At 42.6% G+C, this 19,520-nt stretch overlaps 1 long non-coding RNA gene across 1 annotated transcript; it reads left to right on the forward strand.

Annotated features, from left to right (window-relative positions):
- Nucleotides 1-12,492: 12,492 nt before the first annotated feature.
- LOC117562046 lies at nt 12,493-19,164 on the forward strand. Its single transcript, XR_004571481.1, has 3 exons — nt 12,493-12,647; nt 13,353-13,423; nt 18,997-19,164. It is a non-coding gene; the product is annotated as an uncharacterized LOC117562046 (long non-coding RNA).
- The last annotated feature ends 356 nt before the right edge of the window (nt 19,165-19,520 follow it).

Raw genomic sequence — 19,520 nt, forward strand, 5'->3', positions numbered from 1 at the left:
TCACTCCCTCACTCACTCATTCACTAGCTCACACACTCACACACTCACACACTCACTCACTCGCTCGCTCCTTCTCTCCCTCACCCGCTCGCTCCCTCACTCGCTCATTCACTTGCTCACTCCCTCACTCACTCACTCACTCACTCACTCACTCACTCACTCACTCACTCACTCACTCACTCCCTCACTCCTCACACTCACCACATTAAGAACTAGATTTTGAAGAATAATGTAACCCCTTTTGTGCTCCTAAAGATTTATATCAATCTTTTCTGTCAGTTGGTTGATGCTGTATCTCATTTCATACACCACCACTACCCAATTTCTTGAGCAAACACTTGGTACTCATGGTGCGATTTGTGATTATTGCAGTCCTGTTTGCAGCATCTTTGTTTGTCCATGTGTTGTTGTCAGAATTGTTGGATGGGTTGCAATGTTGCTGCTGCAAAGAAAGGAGGATGATAGAGGGTGGATACACAACCTTCACAATCCAAAATTGCACTGGTCCCTTTCGCCAGCGCAATATCATTTGTCAGTGCCTTTTGGAGCTATTCGAAATCAAATAGTAAAATAAACTTGTTTCCTGGTTTGACACTGCTAAGGTTAAGGGATGGTAAGATATAGGCTGAAAAAGGAGTTAAAAGTAATGGACACAGGGTTGAAACATTCAGCTTCATTCAAAGTGGTATAGTAGTATGTACTTGTATAATAAAGTCAAAAATATCCACTTTTAAATAACAAAAAGTGTTCTATATTTATCCTATATGCACATAAACGGTTGTCTTTCATTATACTATGTCCACTTCCTTCATCGCTGTAGCTGCGGACCTTTCGGATGTGAAAGCATGATAAACAAATAAAGCTATATTATTATTCATTTCTTTACGGAAGATTGGTTACTGAGGGTGCAATGCAGCATAACTAAATTATACAAATCACTGCTTCCAAGGATGTATCCACATTCTAGTAAAATTAGTAAATAGTAGTTAACATTGATATTCACATTATTATTTTCCTTTTGCAGGAATTACTGGATAAATACCCAACATACATTCAGTGAATGTGTCTCTTTGGAGCTTCCTGCATGCTTAAAAACATGACCAATCGGTGCTTGTTATCAAATTGGCCGCTTCTAATGGCATTAAATCCTTGATTGTTTTGGCCCTTAAAAGCCTTCAAGCATTCCTAGTGATGGGAATTTCTCATTGAAAGTGGTTAAAGAGAGTTTCATTAAAGTTATCTCTCATTAAGCTGATTGGACGTCTAGGAAAGGCTGACTATTAATACAAATTAGGTTTTTCACTTTAATGACAATATTTCTAGACTGACTGTTAGTAATGTCTGGTAATATGGTATGACTTTGCATACATTATTGACATTACATTACATTACATTGCATTTAGCTGACGCTTTTATCCAAAGCGACTTACAATAAGTGCGTTCGACCAACAAAACACAAACTTGAAGAAAACAGAATCATATAAGTACATCAGGTTTCATAGAGCTAAAACATTTCAAGTGCTACTCCACTGGCTTTAGATAAGCCAGTCCTTTATTAGTATATAAGTGCTTTGTTAATAATTATATCGCTCGAAGTGGAGTCGAAAGAGATGAGTTTTCAGTCTGCGCCGGAAGATATGTAAGCTTTCTGCTGTCCTGATGTCAATGGGGAGCTCATTCCACCATTTTGGAGCCAGAATAGCAAACCAACGTGTTTTTGCTGATGGGAACTTGGGTCCCCCTCGCAGTGCGGGTGCAGTGAGCTGTTTGGCTGATGCAGAGCGGAGTGCACATGCTGGGGTGTACAGTTTAACCATGTCCTGGATGTAGGAAGGGCCAGATCCATTCGCAGCATGGTACGCAAGTACCATTGTCTTGAAGTGGATTCTAGCAGTTACCGGAAGCCAGTGAAGGGAGCGGAGGAGCGGCGTGGTGTGGGAGAATTAATTGGGTGTCGTCAGCGTAGCAGTGGTATGAAAAACCATGCGGGCTAATGACAGATCCGAGCGAGTTTGTGTACAGGGAGAAGAGGAGGGGACCAAAAACAGAGCCCTGAGGGACCCCTGTAGTTAATTGACAAGGGTCGGACTCGGACCCTCTCCAAGTTACCCTGTAGGTGCGGCCTTTGAGGTATGAGGTGAGGAGGGAAAGTGCAGAGCCTGAAACTCCAAGTTCTTGGAGAGTGCGGAGGAGAGGGAGGCAGCTTTAGCAGTTTGCAGTTCCTCAGAGACAGCAAGGAGAGCAGTTTCTGTGGAGTGACCTGCCTTGAAACCAGACTGGTGCGGATCCAGAAGGTTGTTCTGATGGAGATAACAGGAGAGTTGTTTAAAGACAGCGCGTTCAAGTGTTTTAGACAGGAACGGGAGGAGAGAGACATTACATAATTGACATTACCAAATGTATGCTGCTGAAAGCTGAAAGTAATTTTTTCAGTCAACTACTGAAATAAAATACAATATTTTCCATGTTAAAGTTGGATATGAAACACACATACACCACACACACACAGACTCACACACATGGTGACACTCGGGGAGTGAAAATTAGGATAATGACAGTCATCTAGCAGCGAAAATAAGTGCTTGATGTCTCCTTACTGGAGTCAAGTCGAGAGAGAGCTAATTAGAGAAAGAATAGGGTGAGATATGTCCTCTGTCAGAGCTGATGAAACTATGCAGGACTGGGTAGGGGCCGGTCACAGAGGTGCTACGATGAATAGGGGGCAGTCTCCCCCTTTAAATCAACTGTGTGCATGTGTGTGCAAGTTAGTGTGTGTGTGTGTGTGTGTGTGTATGCCTGTGCTCATACGAGTGTGTGTTGTCTGTCCTAGCTCATGACACTCGGAGCAGTTAGACAGGCAGAATAGTTCATTATCACACATTTTAATATTTAATTTTGCGATTTGATAAAAGATGATCTTTCATTAATGAGGTGATCCATCTCTGAATATCAAGAGTCATCCAAACCAGCGCAGCACAGTGATCCTGAAATGTCTACATATCTCATCCTTCTTATGCTTGCGTTTACTTGGAGATGCAGCATGTTGTTTCCACATCTCCACTTATATTTTTAGCTTATCTCTTAATCAGTTTTATCTAGCGTGAGATTTTGTTATCTGCTTGTGCATGTATTCTTTAAATAGCAACTAAATCATTTCATCCCTGTCCATTTATCTCCCATTTGGTTCATTATCACAGTTGCTAATTACAAACCTCTCCACAGAAGTAGAACTCCTCTGCCTGTTTCTTCCCCTATTCTTTCTCTCCATTTCCTCCCCCTTCTTTGCTCTGTTGCCATTCGCAACATGGCAACAAGACAGTTGGACAGAAAACTTTAAATAAACGGAAGTTTAGTCATCACAAATTGATTCAAAATGGCTGGGAACATGTCCAAAACTCAGGAGATCTTCAGTCCTGAGCAGACAGTGACATTGGAATAATCTAAAGCATTGCCACAAGATTACGCCCCCAACCCCCGTCTTTATAAGTGGATGCCTCGGTTGGTACTGGCCATGTATCCCCGGCTGTCATGCTGTTTTTTCTGCCCATGCCAGTCGCTCCAGGATGGCTGCTCTGAGAGAGTAGCTTTGAAGAGCTGTCCAGGTGAGAGCTTGGCAATGGCAGATATTCTTCTGCTCTTTCACAACACAGAGTGCCCTTCAGGGACTCAAATGGCCCTGCAGTGTTGTGGATAATACTCAATTCCACACTAAAATTCCACACACACACACACACACACACACACACACACACACACACACACACACACACACACACACACACACACACACACACACACACACACACACACACACACACACACACACACACACACACACACACACACACACACACACACACACACACACACACACACACACACACACACACACACACACACACACACACACACACCGTTCCCCACACATTAAAATAGCAAGTTGGACCAAACAAAAAGGCAGGAAGACAATTGCACTGGCATGATACCTTCCCTTGGTACCATTTGAAACACAGCTGAAAAAAACAAACTAAAGTGCTATGACTGTTTATTTCCCTCTCTGGACTTCAGCTCCTCTCTCAGTCCACCTCCTTTTGTTTCTTCTTCCCATCCTTTTTTTAACTTCGCCTCCCCTCTTCTAATCAGTACAAAGTAGCCAGACTACAGATGAGAGTGTGTATGTACATATAATTATGTGTGTCTAATTATGTGTGCTGTTCTATTCAAAGACACTGTGGAGAGGCAATGTGGTGGAGTGAAAAGTGAACTCATCACTCGACAGGTCCCCGGAGGTGCTCCCAAAATGTACTAAATGTTGTTTCCAAGAGCTGCCTCGAAGGACAGATGCAGTGTGGACTGACGTTACCTCACTAGGAAATGCTGTGATTTTTTTCCCCTATAGTGTCCCTCTGTCTATCTGTGTGACAAGAGGAGCTCAGGCACTATAGGAACCAACTGAACCCTATTGTTTTACTCAGTTTAAGAGCTCTTAGTCGATAAAGCCCCGCTGAGGTCATGGGAAGTATTGGGTCTCTAGCACACATCCCAAGCTGCTTTCAGACAAAATACAATACCCCGTGTGCTATAAAATCCAGTTTTAGTGTTTTATGAAACTTTTAATTCCACAACTAATGTAAGTAATATTTGTCCTTTGCTGACCAGGAATGGAAAGATTATTTGGATGTCATTTTTGGTTGCTTAGAGAAATTCTGCATGTGGTTTGGTATTGATGGGTCTTGTAGATTCTTCATAAACAAATGTACGCTTCACTTATGTCTTGACTGGTCTAAGATTTGAGTGCCTAGCCAAGTGGGCCCAAAAGACAGTCAATGCATTCATTTATGCGCCTCATTTACAGCCACATCACATAAGCAACTCGCCCACTTTCAAACACACACCACACAAATAAAGAAATGCAAACAAAACCATTCAAGTGACCCATGTGCATGCATTCACATCCTGTATGTATCCACATACACAAACACAGCAGATAGTGATCAAGAGTTAACTAAAGTCACTAAATAATTTCTTGCTCACATAATCTTACAGATGAAATAATACATATAGATCAGAATGTATATTATTCATGAAAGTGTGCTCACGCCTGAGTAAGCCTATACACATTTTGCTTATGACCATTTGAGATTTTTTTTTTTCATTTCCGGTGTGCGTCTGTGTGGGGTGAGGGGATATGTGTCATAGAGCCTTGGGGGTACAATTTCAAATCGCAGCCTTGAGGTGGCCTCCAAACTGATCAAGTTAAACTAGCCAGTTACTGTGGTGCACCAGGTGAGCCTATGTGAATAGATGATATCATGCTTTATTGGCTGCCAGGCATGGATATTGGCTCAAAATGATTTTCTTCTTCAACGACTCAACATTTCTTCAATGTTTTTTTATCTGTCGATGTACCAAACATTTTTTTTGTCTTGCTGCAATCAGAAGTGGATTAATCTGGTTTACTTGTAGGTGTTGTTGCGACTATCACCTTCTCACACAATCTTTAAATAAATATAGGGAAGAAAAAATTGGTAGAAAACTAAATTCCCTCCAAGTAAGTAAAATAAAACCCCAGAAATGTTAAAAAAATCAAGTAACGCAAACACTAAAACCCACTGTTGATCTACATTTATAACAATTCTTCAACACAAACAAAAAGCCTTATGTAGTTAGCACACCTTCTGCAGTCAAGTGGACGATATTTGGTTCAAGCGGGGCTGGGGCAAGAATCTGCTTTGCATGCTGGGGCACAGTTTTTAGGAGCAGTTCTGGAATCAGTTTCATGTCTAAATTAGAGCACTCAGTAGCAACACATTGTAAATGAGTCTTAATGAGTTTTCCCAGCCTTTATTTTCTGCACTGTTAGACAGCCCTATGGCAGCAGTGAGACGTCAGCCGCTCCTGCTGTGGCTAATATCCTCCAACCACCATGATGACACTGCCACCAGTCTTTCACATACACACAGGTAATTGCATGCTTCAGGCGTATATATATTTATATGTGTGTGTGTGTGTGTGTGTGTGTATGTGTGTGTGTGTGTGTGTGTGTGTCAGCTTGCTGCCTTAAAGGAGATCCTGTAGGATAGTGTATCCGGCATAATGCAAAGAGGAGTAGCATAGTTCTTTCAGAGGGTAACTGATGATGATGATGATGATTTGGTGTTGTTTTGTTTCTTTCCGTTAACCGTCAAGTGGGAAATAAGTATTTTTTTTGTGTATTTCTCTTATCTTAGTATCCTAAGACACTGTTATGTTTGGCTGTGAAAAAAAAAAAAGTATTATTATGAAGGGCAGACCATCTATTTGTATTTATTTTGTTTTTTTTTAGAAAGGGGCAGGTCACATAAGATTGTATTCTTCTCCCTGCTCCTTTTCGCTCAATGGTAGAGTCATGTTTTGTGGCAATTATTGTACATTTGGTTTTGCGTACCATGAGCGGGATAAATAAAAATGAAATGAAATGATAAACGACAGCACATGAATTATATCCTAACAGTGTGACGACACTGCATGCATCAAAGTATGTGGAGGCGTATGTGTGTTTCAGTGTCTTTAGGTCATTTAAACCGATCTGTGTGTCCTCTTAGGGACAGGCATGACACATTTCCAACACAACTCATGTAAATGACATTGCATTTTAAAACACCATATGCTGTCATGTCCTCCCAAATAAGATACACACATGTTAAAGTGGAACATCATTGTTAGTGCATGAAGCAGTAGTCGTCTCATGACTCATCTGAATACTAAATCTCTCTCTTTAAGACTTCCATGCAAAAAACTGCAAACCCTAATGCGTGCTGCTAAATCCGAAAACAAAAATTATGTACTTTTGCATTTGCCACAAAGACTTGGAGATCTGTTAGCCGAGAATGTGGGGCAGCATACATTAATCATAACGATATTGAGTGGAGTGACGGATACTCATATCAGCATTTACATAAACAAGTGGAACAGGGTATGAATTCAAACGATGTACCATAAAGTATGAATGATACCAGACAGGAATTGTACCACAAATGCTGAAGAGCATGAGCTTGTAGGTGACAGGCACTCCAGGCAGCAGGCAATGTAACCCAGAATAAACGTGATAACAAAACACAGCAGTCCCCCCTGTCTTCTGCGGGTCAATCTGACAACTCTCATTGCTTGTATCTGGGAATACATGTCTTCTGATGTTATTGTGAGTGCAAAAGAGAGGGTTTTTATTTCATATGGATTTAACATGTCTGCATTCAAAGGGCACCAACTGATCTATGAATAGAGTACTATTGTAAAACGTTTAAGGGATAAGTGCCACTCTAATAAGGCAGCTAACGGTATGATGAATAGAGCATCACAACAACTGTATGCACTGTAATCTGGGAGTGTTGCGTCACCTCTTGCAGCTAATCTTCTTATAGGGGAAGAAAAGCAAGGATGCTACTCTGTAAAAAGAGGAATCAAAAACATAAAGGAATATTTGTCTGTGAGTATTTCTGTCTTTCTTTTGAGCCATCTGTCTTTTTTGTCTCTCTCTGTGTATGTCCATATGTTCCTGCCTAGCATGCACAAGCATTTTCTAAATGTTTTCTCTTTTTGATGGCTTTTTAGCAATAATGGTGCATCACGTTGGTCCAGACGGTATATATGTCATCAACTATTGTAAAAATGGCCCTTCAAATGTGCAGACATGCATGGTCCCCAGAGGACACAGCCTACTGACTATGGTGATGATTGGACCTTCGTGCCACCAGCAGGTTGAGATGTTTTGCCTGAACTGCAGCCGAACATTCGGGCTGTGTCAAGGTAGAAGTAAAAGCAACTTTCTGAGTGCTTTAACTCTGCAGCTCCACATACACACTGTCAGTGTCCCATTATAACACATTATACATACAGGGCAATGCACAGTAATCAGTAATCTGTCTCTCACAGAGGCTGCTTTCATTGTCAGTGTCAGTGTGAGTTAGAGAATGCAATCAATTGTGTGTGTACGTTTGTGTTGACATGAATGCCTTAAACAGTATTACCTGACTTGGAGTTCTCCAGAGTGACGGTGCAGTGAACAAAAAGTTCACCATCTTCACACACTCATGAAAAATACAACAAAAGTCAATGATTTATTGCCGTAATACCATAAATATTTTTATTAATTAATTTATTAATCATGTTCAATAAAGTACAGAAAGAAACATATTTCAAAATTCCGGCTCCAGCTGTAGATGAACGTCAACAATATATATTATGCTTCATTTTTGGAAACCATGAGTGAAGCACTTTCTGTGATTTGAGTTTATGAGAAAGCTTCGGCTGAATGGGAGACAGACACGCATGGTCCCCAGAGGACACAGCCTACTGACTATGGTGATGACTGGACCTTCGTGCCACCAGCAGGTTGAGATGTTTTGCTTTTCCTGAAATGTATTGAAAATTTAAGAAGGATTGCTATAAAGCGTTGAATAGAGAGTCTTAACAACTTAGGTGATCCTGACTGTCCCGCTGTGCATGCTAAACTGAAGTTTTCCTTATATGGAATAAGGAAAACTTTATAGCTGCAGCTAGCATTAAGCTTAAAGCATCATTTTTGTTTGAGTTGAGCCGAGAGCTGCTGGTAGATTTGTTGTGTTGTTTACACAATGCAGGTGGTAGAGGGTGATCTATTTTGGTTGCATTACAATTGTGTTCAAATGTATGTGTGTGTGTGTGTGTGTGTGTGTGTGTGTGTGTGTGTGTGTGTGTGTGTGTGTGTGTGTGTGTGTGTGTGTGTGTGTGTGTGTGTGTGTGGCTGGGCATGGTCACTAGAAGCGCCTATCTCTCGTCAGTCTTTAAACATTCAGTTGTATATCCCTAGGGGTGAATTCTCACCTTCGTGGTATTACACACTGAGTTTCTCCTTGTGCTGTCTTTATGTCAAGGTGTGAGTCTGTGTGTGTTTGCGCATGTGTTTCTTTATAGCTTGAGGGGAAACAGGAAATCTCACGTTCAAGTGCAGGCTGGAAATAATACACATGAACCATCCTTATTTGGTGCAGAGGAAAGAGGAAGTCATGAAGCACTGAAAAATCCTAAAATATCAGGAATTAGAAAAATCTCTGAAGTCCTCCTAGTGTTTTAATGTAACATAAAATACACAAACTTACACTCTTGCAATCTTTTAAACAAGCAACTCCAACTTTAGTTTAAGGCTGAATTATACTGAACAAAAATATAAATGCAACACTTTTGTTTTTGCTCCCATTTTTCATGAGATGAACTCAAAGATCTAAAACATTTTCTATATACACAAAATAACCATTTCTCTCAAATATTATTCACAAATCTGAAAAAATCTGTGATAGTGAGCACTTCTCCTTTGCCGAGATAATCCATCCCACCTCACAGGTGTGGCATATCAAGATGCTGATTAGACAGCATGATTATTGCACAGGTGTGCCTTAGGCTGGCCACAATAAAAGGCCACCCTGAAATGTTCAGTTTTATCACACAGCACAATGCCACAGATGTCGCAAGTTTTGAGGGAGCGTGCAATTGGCATGCTGACAGCAGGAATGTCCACCAGAGCTGTTGCCCGTGAATTGAATGTTCATTTCTCTACCATAAGCCGTCTCCAAAGGCGTTTCAGAGAATTTGGCAGTACATCCAACCGGCCTCACAACCGCAGACCACGTGTAACCACACCAGCCCAGGACCTCCACATCCAGCATGTTCACCTCCAAGATCGTCTGAGACCAGCCACTCGGACAGCTGCTGCAACAATCGGTTTGCATAACCAAAGAATTTCTGCACAAACTATCAGAAACCGTCTCAGGGAAGCTCATCTGCATGCTCATCGTCCTCATCGGGGTCTCGACCTGACTCCGGTTCGTCGTCGTAACCGACTTGAGTGGGCAAATGCTCACATTCGATGGCGCCTGGTACGTTGGAGAGGTGTTCTCTTCACGGATGAATCCCGGTTTTCACTGTTCAGGGCAGATGGCAGACAGCGTGTGTGGCGTCGTGTGGGTGAGCGGTTTTCTGATGTCAATGTTGTGAATCGAGTGGCCCATGGTGGTGGTGGGGTTATGCTATGGGCAGGCGTATGTTATGGACGACGAACACAGGTGCATTTTATTGATGGCATTGTGAATGCACAGAGATACCGTGACGAGATCCTGAGGCCCATTGTTGTGCCATTCATCCACAACCATCACCTCATGTTGCAGCATGATAATGCACGGCCCCATGTTGCAAGGATCTGTACACAATTCCTGGAGGCTGAAAACATCCCAGTTCTTGCATGGCCAGCATACTCACCGGACATGTCACCCATTGAGCATTTTTGGGATGCTCTGGATCGGCGTATACGACAGCGTGTTCCAGTTCCTGCCAATATCCAGCAACTTCGCACAGCCATTGAAGAGGAGTGGACCAACATTCCACAAGCCACAATCAACAACCTGATCAACTCTATGCGAAGGAGATGTGTTGCACTGCGTGAGGCAAATGGTGGTCACACCAGATACTGACTGGTTTTCGGACCCCCCCAGACCCCCCCAATAAAGCAAAACTATAGGTTACTTACGTAACCCCAGTTCTCAGAGTAACATGTAGTGAGATGTCTCACTATGGGATGCGCCTCATCGCGGAGCAAACAGAAGCATCAATCTCATTACGCCAATCCTGATTGGCTGGTGATCTTGACGTCAGCGTCAGGGAATCCACCCCCTATAAGTAGCTTGCGCTACGTCGCATGCGTCATTCAAAATAAGCACCTCTTCTCGCTTCACCATAGCAAGGAGGGCCGTCTGGTGAGACATCTCACTACATGTTACTCTGAGAACTGGGGTTACGTAAGTAACCTATAGTTCTCATTCATAACACTCCGTTCGATGTCTCACTATGGGAAATTGTAGCTCCCGTATTGCCAGACAAGCTTATCTCGAAAATCACCAAACCAACCAGAACTTAACAGGTAGAGCTCTGACTCAACAAGGTGCCCAGCACTGCTCGGGCCACACTAGGAGCAGAGACGTCTAGCCTGTAAAAGCGGACAAAAGTGAGCGGCGAGGACCAGCTCGCCGCTGCACAAATGTCTTGGATGGAAACACCCTTGAACAAAGCCCAGGATGTAGCCAGACCACGAGTCAAATGAGACCGCAGACCCGAAGGTGCCTGCAAACCCTGACTCGTATAGGCCAAAGCAATTGCCTCCACAATCCATTGGGAGAGCCGTTGCTTAGTAACGGGCTTGCCCTTGTGAGGGTTAGCCCAGGACACAAAGAGTTGGTCATTATGACGAAAACTCTTTTGATCTGTCCATATAGGTGCGTAAAGCACGGACTGGACACAGCAAATCCGGCTGCTGTTCCCCGGAGGAACACAGCGGCGGAGGAAATGCCTCAATGTCAATTGGGGTACATGAACCAACCACCTTTGGTATAAAGGCAGGGTTAGGCTTCAACAACACTCTCGTTTGCCCTGGGGCGAACTGAGTGCATGAAGGATGTACAGATAGCGCTCTGAAGCGAGAAGAGGGGCCCATTCCAATAGTCCATTTAGCTTAGGAACCTTCCTAAGCAAGTGAAATGACCCGGAAGTACGTCACTGGCAGCCATGATAAGTGCCGTTCCAATTCTCCAAATGAAAGGAAAGGAGGTTTCAAACTTCCTTTATAACCTCCTTTAGCTTAGGAACCACTGGACCTCCCAAACGATAATGGGAGAAATGATATCATGAAAGTTACGGTGCTTATTACGCATTTTAAAACGTAAGTTGCCAAAGTGCTTTGTTTTGAACGTTCATCAGTATTATAATCAAAAAGAGAAATATGAACGTTAGTTTTTACTGAAATGATCAAATAAAGTCAACATTTCACTGAGCTGTGTGGGGTTGTTCAACGTTTAAAAGATGTTTGAATGGTGATATACACAGTGATAGATGTTAAGGACTAACGTTTATAATAAATACATTTGTATTTATTTTAAGATCTTTTAATAGTTCATACAATCATACGTATTGGGATCATCATTTGTATTAATGTGGACCGGAGTGACGAGCATAAGTTTCACTTTCCTTTTTTATTTCAATTCCAACTTTGGTCATGATGAATATGTTTCTCTGTTGTCCCCTGTTCATAAAGCATAAAACAACAGCATCAGAGCACGGTGCAGAGTCTCTAGATGAGTTTACAGTAGTCCCTCGTTCTTATTATACATTCATGTTGTAGTCCGCTGTATAGAAAACTGTAGTTTCCATAGTTTCCCCACAGCAGCAGACGCACATTCATGACGTCCGCTGGCGCATCATAAACACGTCGGATAGTGAAAGTGCATTCGGATTCTCTAAGCACCGCAGTCTCTTCTCCTAAGTCCTTTTGAATTCTCCTATCCACTATCCCTTAACCCCGTGACGTTTCACTCAGAGGTCAAGGAATAGGAGATAGGGTTAGAATTTAGCAGCTAATTTTGGATTATCGGAACGCAACCGAGGTGTTTGAATGACGCAGGTGTGACCGGACGTCACGTCTCCTCCCTCTGTGACGCTGCTTGGCACCATGCCAGCGCACCTGCTATTTTGCGCACCTGCTATTTAAGTGGAGGAGACAAATCTGCTCCCTCCCCCTCCGCTTCTCCTTTGTGGCCGCGTGGATTGTTTGGCGTGGCAGCTCGCGCATCACACTCTCTACCAGACAGGTAAAACATCTTGCATTCTGTCATTTATTCATGGGCACGAGCGACACCCGGCTTGACACTACTCTGTGTAGTGTAGACGGGCCCGGCCCGTCTACACTACAGGCGTCAAAAAATGCTTTCAACGCTTCGCCCATTCATTTGAATGGCGTGACGTAGGATATTTTCAAACTTCGCCGAACTGCATTGTGGGTAGCATGGCAAGGCGTTGCAAGCATCGCGAGCGTCTATCGGCGTCAAAAGTTGAACAATGTTCAACTTTTGAGTCTCGATGCTTGCTCGAAGCTGGCGTCAGCCAATCAAATCCCGTTTTTGCAATTCCCGCCAGTACAAGCGCTAGCCAATCAAACCGCGTGCAAGCTGGGAGAGCCAGACCGCAGTTCATTTCCTCATATTCCAAACGAGAAATTACGGTAGCAAATCACCCGGTTCTTTACGACCAGAACTATTTACCGGGATACAAACCGGAGGAACCAGGCATGGAGGGAGGTGGCAGAGACAGTGGGTGAAACTGGTAGGTTTTCGCCTGTTTGGGGATTTTATATCCAGTTTACTTCGTTTTAACATTGCTATTGCTTTGTATGTCGGGGGCGGGAGATTCATGTGATTGGTTGTTGGTCGCGTTGCTCGCAAAAAATCGCCAAGCTTCAGACACGCCCAGCTTCAAGCTTTTTCGATGCCTGTAGTGTAGACGGGCCGTTAGCGCAGCTGACGCCCGGTGCGTTTGAGGAGGATTGGCTCCTCCGGAGGTTCCCGGTCTTGCAGTGTTGCAACTATTGGTGAGTTGCCGTTGTCTGCCGTATTCTCACCTTCAGCTTGGTTCCTCTGGTGTACTGACTGTTACGGCCCCTACACACGGCGGCGTGCGTTACCGCTTGGCGGTGGGCGTGTCTGAAGCTTGGGAATTTTTTACGAACAACGCGACCAACAACCAATCACATGAATGTCCCGCCCCAGACATACAAAGCAAAGCATTCACGCTACATCCATGCTGGCTAAATATACTGTCTATGCTTGCTAGCTGTCCATTCAAACGAAGTACACTGGATATAAACTCCCCAAACAGGCGAAAACCTACCAGTTTCACCCACTGTCTCTGCCACCTCCCCCCATGCCTGGCTCCTCCGGTTTGTATCCCTGTATGTAAAGAGGGACTGGTCATATAGTACCGCCACGATCATTTTCTCCTCCATTTTTTGACATGGGAAATAACTGCGGTCTGGCTCTCCCAACATACACGCGGTTTGATTGGCTAGCACTTGTAATGTCAGATTTGCATACGCGGGATTTGATTGGCTGACGCCTCCGTAGAGGCGGCAAAAGTAGAACATTGCTCTACTTTTGCAGCGAGCACCGCGAGAGAAGCTACGCTTTGCTCCCACAATGCAGTTCGGCGAATCGTGACGTCACCCCATTCAAAGTGAATGGGCAGAAGCGTTGAAGCGGCAACGCACGCCGCCGTGTGTAGGCTCCGTTATTCATGTCACAATGGGATTTGGCCGTGGGATTGTTGGGTCTCTCTCTCCCTTCCCAGTGTGGGCTCTGTGGCTGCAACTGGCCACACAGGCTGTTATGAATTTCCCCATAGAGAACTTTTAATTCAATAAACTTAAGTAGGCTATTCACCAGTCATTTTAAACCTCTTTCCAGGGGTGCCATAAACATTCTCCCTTCCTGGTGGGCTCTGTGGCAGCGCCTAGCTGTAACCACTCTCCCCACCTCTGGTCATCATCAGGCGCGCCGGATTCATTTTAGAAGTGGGGGGGGCCAAAAAAAGTGCGTGTGTATGGCCCAATCCCAAACCACGCCCTACACCTATACACACACCCTCCGTGACGGAGTGAACTCCGTGGAGTGACACATGAGGCTCCCTCCTGTCTGTCAGATGGAGGGAGTAAATACAGCAGCAAGCTTTGGGACAAACTCCCCTCTCTCTGGCAGAAACAGGAAATGCGTAACTGTATGTAGGCCTAACAACGGTTTCAAATCAGCATCTCTTAGACAAAAAATGTAAATGAATAACTCAAATAAAACTCCAAACATCTTTGGTTACTTTTTTGTAAAGCTCTTTTAGTTTTAAACCTGATGTTTATAAGCTTCTTAGTTTTTGCAATAGTCTGTAAATATACACAACTTTATAATAAAATGCACACATTTACCTTTTTCTAGACTAAACACAGGTATGATCCTAAGTTAAAAAATATGAGGTTATCATGAGGTTGTTAACATCGCAAGTTATCACTATCGTTTAGTGGTTTTGCAAAGAATGAACCACTCTCTGTTTTTGTACCATTCTGCGTTGAAGTACCTTCTCTTTGCTCAAATAATCTACTAGCGGTCTCCTTTTTTCCGATAGTTAGCTGTACAGCTTTACCCGCCTCAATGTCCCAACAACAAACCTCCATGCAGTCGGAACCAGCCTGTTTCGGTTCAACGACGGCGGCGGTGGGGGCGGCGGCGGTTTTGACAGTTTCTGCGGCCGCAGAGGTGCTGCTTTTGGGTTCATCTGGCTTCGCTGTTTCTATGATTGATGAAGGTCCAGGCTCCGGAGATGTGGATGTCAGGGATGTGACCTTCCAGTTGTTACATTTAAGTTTAGATTGACTGTATTTGTGACCTGCTCCATCGAAATAAGTCGCATTGACCGAAAGACACATTTTGAGTTGTATACACGGTTGGAAAGAGGATATTCCTAGCTTTCTAATGATATCAGGATTGTTTTTGTACTCCAAATATTAAGCGAAATATGTCACATTATATAATGACTATCACCGAGTCCTCATTTTGAGAAAAAGGCCTTAAAAGTTTCCTCTTCTCTTGAATCCATCGATCTGATTGATTATTAGTGGAGCAAATGATCAAATACTACGGAGGGAAGATATTTTCGTTTGGAGGGGAAGCTCGCGAGTGTGTGTGTATACGTGTGTGTGTGTGTGTGTATAGTTACGTGTGTGTGTTTGTGTAATTTTGCGTTTGTGTGTATTGTGTTTGTTTCCCGGGGAAAACACTCACAAGAAACACCGGCTGTTGTTATGCCTGCTGTGACGTTAAGTTACTCCGTTCTCCGCTTGTAATTATACCGAAGCTTCAAAGTTGTATTTATCATCTGAATTTGCCGAAACAAGTTTAATATTCTGAAAGCCAAGACTTTGTTTCATTAAAATCAGATGAAAACAAACTGTAACGGACCCTGCCGTGTTATCTATGATTACTATACTCTTACATTCATAATTTCAGCGGAGGGAGGGGGGCGGCTTTGCTGGAAGAGCAGATTGCGAGTGAGAGGTGCCTGTTATCTTCCCTTTACAAGCTTCAAAAATGTATTTATCGTGTGATTTTGGAAATAAAAGTTTCATATTCTGAAAGCCAAGACTTTGTTTGTTTAAAATCAAACAAAACACCCGAACCCTGAACAAATTGTTTTTTACGTAAATCCACGTTTATTCTGAAATGAGCCGTTGCGACTTCCGACTGATTTCGATAGAGCGGGTCACATTTAGTTTTCTTCTGCGCTGGTACTTCTGACATGTTTGCAAGTGTATATTTTATTTCTAAGTTAACGGCTGACACACACAGAACAACGTAACAAATAAAGTAAACAACGTAACAAATAAACAAATCTAAGCTTTTTTATTGGTTGTAATTTACATGGATACATTTGAATGGTGTGACAATGTCCTATTTGATTGGGTTAAAATGTATATTCTTCCTGTTATGTCTGCCTGCTTTATTTTACCTAATGCAAAGTTACCTGCTGCTCCATCGAAATCAGTCGCATTGACCCGAAGACATATTTTGATTCCTAGCTTTCTAATGATATCAGGATTGTTTTTGTACTCCAAATATTAAGCAAAATATGTCACATTATATAATGACTGTTACAGAGTCATCATTTTGAGAAAAAGGCTTTTAAAGTTTTCTCTTCTCTGGAATCCATCATTTCTCATCATCAATCATCATGATTGATTATTAGCGGAGCAAATGATCAAAATACTACGGAGGGAAGATATTTTCGTTTGGATTATGCACTCACGAGAAACACCGGCTGTTGTTATGGCTGCTGTGACGTTAAACTACTCCGTTCTCCGCTTGTAATTATGCCGTCACAAGCTTCAAAGTTGTAGGCCTATTTATCATCTGAATTTGCCGAAACAAGTTTAATATTCTGAAACCCAAGACTTTGCTTATTTGAAATCAGATAAAAACAAACTGTAACGGACTCTGCCGTGTTATCTATGATTACTATACACCTTACATTCATAATTTCAGCGGGAGGGAGGGGGGCGGCGCTGAGGAACAGCAGAGTGGCGAGAGCTGTCATCTTCCCTTCACAAGCTTCAAACATGCCTGTAGCTAGTGAGATTGAATATATAACAATCAAAAATAACAAAATATACACAGCTAGATCAGATCACGTTTTAGATGCGACTTTAGAGTCGAGGGGAATTATTGAAACGGGATTTGTACAGTTTTCCGCGGCACAGTTTCATGGAAACACATCAGCTTTTGGACGACAGTCAATATGGATTCAGGAAAGATAGATCAACATCTATGGCACTAATGGAATTAAGTGAGGAAATAGCAAACTGCATGGACAATAAAAAACAAGCAGTGGGTATATTTATAGACTTACAAAAAGCATTTGACACCATAGATCACAATATTTTACTGATAAAACTGGAACGGTATGGCATCAGAGGGGTGGGATTAAACTGGGTGAGAGATTATTTAAGCAACAGACAACAATTTGTTGAATTTGAACATAAAACAAATCCACAGATACAATTAATACTAGATAACATACACATAGAAAGAGTATATGAAATTAAGTTCCTTGGTGTGGTTTGAGACCACAAAATCAGCTGGAAACCTCATATCACTCATGTAAAAGCAAAACTGGCTAAAACTATCGCAATATTGGGAAAAGCCAGATACATTCTGGACTACAACTCATTGCATACTCTATATAACACACTAATATTGCCATATCTGATTTACTGTGTGGAGATTTGGGGAAACACGTACAAAACCAACCAGCCGTTATGCACATTACAAAAAAGGGCTATAAGAGTTATCAATAATGTTGAATATCTTGAACACACTAATGTATTCTTTTTGAAGTCACACATATTGAAGTTCATTGATCTGGTTAAATTTAAAACGGCACAAATCATGTACAGAGCCAGACATAATCTACTTCCTAGGAAATTAAAAACATTGTTCATAGACAGAGAGGGTGGGTATAATTTGAGAGGAAATCTACATTTTAAACAACTCAAGGTCAGAACAACTCTGAGAAGTATGAGTATAACAATCTGTGGGGTGATTTTATGGAATGGTTTGGAGCAGGAGTTAAAACAAAGCACAAGCATAATTCAGTTTAAAAGGATGTACAGAAACACTTTTTTGGAAAAATACGAGAATGAAGAAAGGTGATTGAAGACGAGAAATTATTGTATATGTATGTATAAATGTAAATGTAGGTAGGAATAACTTGCATAATGATTTAAAGGACAATCATTGATCAAGTAAGGGGTGGGAATTAATAAGCATTTGCTTCCTCCTACTCCCTTTCGGACACATATGATTTATTATTATTATTAATATGAAGACTTTTTTTGTTTTTTTTGTTGAATATACAAATATTACCATGAATGTGGATAAATACTGTATTATAACAATACGGTATTCTGTTTTTAACATTTGTTATTTTTTATTTGTTATTTTTGAATCTGTTCGAAATAAAGACTGAAAAGAAAAAAGAAAAAAAAAAGAAAATCTGCTGCTGCGAAAATGTGGGGCAGGGCTGAAAAGTGGGGGGGCCAATGGCCCCCTGGCCCCCTGGCCCCCTGGCCCCCTGGCCCCCTGGCCCCCTGGCCCCCTGGCCCCCTGGCCCCCTGGCCCCTGGCCCCCTGGCCCCCTGGCCCCCTGGCCCCCGCGCTTCCGGCGCCCTGACTCATCATTCCCCCCCCCCTTCCTGCTGTTTTGGCTCGGCGAGCTCTCGCACCGAGCTGTGGCGTCATATAATTGACAGGCCCTGACTACTCCGTGTTGGACTGTCACCAGGGCCGTTTTGAGGTCGCGGAATTGCAAGGACACTTATTGTTTAGTTGATTTCTTTTGATTAGCTGTTTTGTGCATCTCATGTTTTGAGTACATTCATAGTATTTTGTTATTGTGTGATTTTGTTTATTTTCTTTTGTTAACGTTTGGTTTAATTAGTTTACTCAAGTCTTTGTTGTTTACGGTTATTTAGATTTGGTTTATTTTAGTTGTTTTCCTTTTGTTTATTCATCTCCAACCAAGTTTTATAATCTTTCTGATTTTTAACTGTTTCTCTTGTGCCGGACAGGTGCTGTGGGCTCGAGGCGGCAAACCCAATCCCTGGTGGTGGTGTTCTTCACGTGTCCGTTTTGTTTGGTGTGCAGTGTCACGGGTGATTTTGATTTGACCCCTTCCTCCCCGTTTTGTTAATTGCCGCCGTGGTAAGCCCCAGCACTGTCCTTCTCCCTCCTCCCTGGAGAACTTTTATAACATTATACTGTGTACTATTAGGAATATAATTATGTACCAATAAAATAACAATTGTTGTAATATCCTTTATACTGTCTCTGCCTGTGGTGTTCAAACGAACCTGATTGCCTTTTATTAAATTGTATAACTTTAGTTTTTAGTAATTTCCTGGGGGCGAAACTCCCCCAGGTGGCGTTGTCAGCAAACCAAGCATTCTACATGAGCACCACACCGCCACACATGCAACGTAGCGCAAGCTACTTATAGGGGGTGGATTCCCTGACGCTGACGTCAAGATCACCAGCCAATCAGGATTGGCGTAATGAGATTGATGCTTCTGTTTGCTCCGCGATGAGGCGCATC

This window comes from Gymnodraco acuticeps, unplaced genomic scaffold (assembly GCF_902827175.1).
Source record: "Gymnodraco acuticeps unplaced genomic scaffold, fGymAcu1.1, whole genome shotgun sequence".
Taxonomy (NCBI): domain Eukaryota; kingdom Metazoa; phylum Chordata; class Actinopteri; order Perciformes; family Bathydraconidae; genus Gymnodraco; species Gymnodraco acuticeps.